Genomic DNA, 1,475 nt, shown 5'->3' with positions numbered 1-1,475 from the left:
TGAACAGCATTTTCTAATGGACGCTCATGGAGCGCCCCGCCGCTTTTTGGTATTGGTGGATGCTGTCTGCGCAAGCGCAGCACTGTTTTTCTGGGGATGCTACGGTGTACCGCTTGGGCAACAAAATGGAAGAATCCATTGCACCCGGCATTATACACAATCCATGGACCCATGGTCGGACTCCATCCACTTACGTGAACTGCCAAAGCAGTCTATGGAAGTGTCGCGTCATGCGTGCACGGTTCTCGTAGAGGTGCTCGCCTCCGAGTCAACGCGACCCAGTTCTGTGTGTACAGTAATGACAGGTACGCAGGTAGCTGCTTACACGAAAGATCAGCGCTTAGTTGGAAGTATGATTGTTCATGCACAGCGGCACACCAGTAAGCATCTGCAAGAGTCCGATTATGTTTTCGTCGAAGTGACCTTGCTGCGACTGCAGCGCAAATGCGAAGTCAGGCCAGCTGAAGTTTGTGGACACTGACACATTGTTGAGGCATTCTGTACGTGCTGTGACCTTTCCACAAACACCAAAGACTTGGGGGTGCAGCTCATGAAGGTCCCCCGCTGAGTTCGAGAACTCGACTTACGCCTATACGCTGAACCAACGGATCCTCGTTCAGGACCGCCACAATATACCCTGTCTTTAATCTCGCCAAACACGGCCTTATCTAATGCTTACGAGACTGATGCTGGATTTTCGCTGCACAACATCTATTGTTTCCATCATTTGGGCCCGAGCTACGAACTATCATGGAGGAGGGGCAATTGCATCGCAGCGGGGAAGCCGGCGGGCGAGCGAAAAACTGGTCGCCTGAAACTCATGCATGCAACCTGAACATATTATTAAAGCATTTAAATGAGCTTAGTAAACTAAATGTAGATTTTTGTTAAGGGCGTGGGCTTCTGTGCAGATGTGGGGAACCTGCTCCAGATCGTGGCTGTAGCGCGCTACCGTGGCCTAGGCCCGCGCATCGAAGCCGCGCATCTCGCACGGCGTAGATGATATCGTTGGGCGAGAGCTCGAAGTTCGCCTCATTACAGCATTACTGAATGCTCTTGCACGCAAGGCAAATTATGGGACCGGGAAAGAGAAAACGGTACCTCTTTCCCTCACTCTTGTACTTCGCGAACAGGAGTGTTCTGTTGCGACAGGCGTGCCGTGAGCGGCGGGACAAGGAAGTTCCGGATCTGGTTCTGGTTATAGCGTTCCCACCTATTGCATTGACATTTAGCTTATGGGTACACGGTTGACGCCTCCAACGAGGGCGGCAACAGTGATCCGGCTTCATCCTGCGGTGCTCTGAGAATGGTCACCTGCCGATTTCCAGAAGCTCAGGCGCAGACATCACTCTAGAAAGTAAGGTCATATACATTTCTCTTCAGCTCATCAAATTGTCTCTTTCCAAAATGACACCCATCGTCATTCGCGAGGAGAGCCCAACAGACCAGAAAGAGCAACTCGAAGCGCTGCGGCA

The sequence above is a fragment of the Eimeria mitis genome, genomic scaffold (assembly GCF_000499745.2).
Source record: "Eimeria mitis Houghton genomic scaffold, Emh_scaff5934, whole genome shotgun sequence".
Lineage (NCBI taxonomy): Eukaryota > Apicomplexa > Conoidasida > Eucoccidiorida > Eimeriidae > Eimeria > Eimeria mitis.
Note: the sequence above shows the minus strand (reverse complement) of the source record.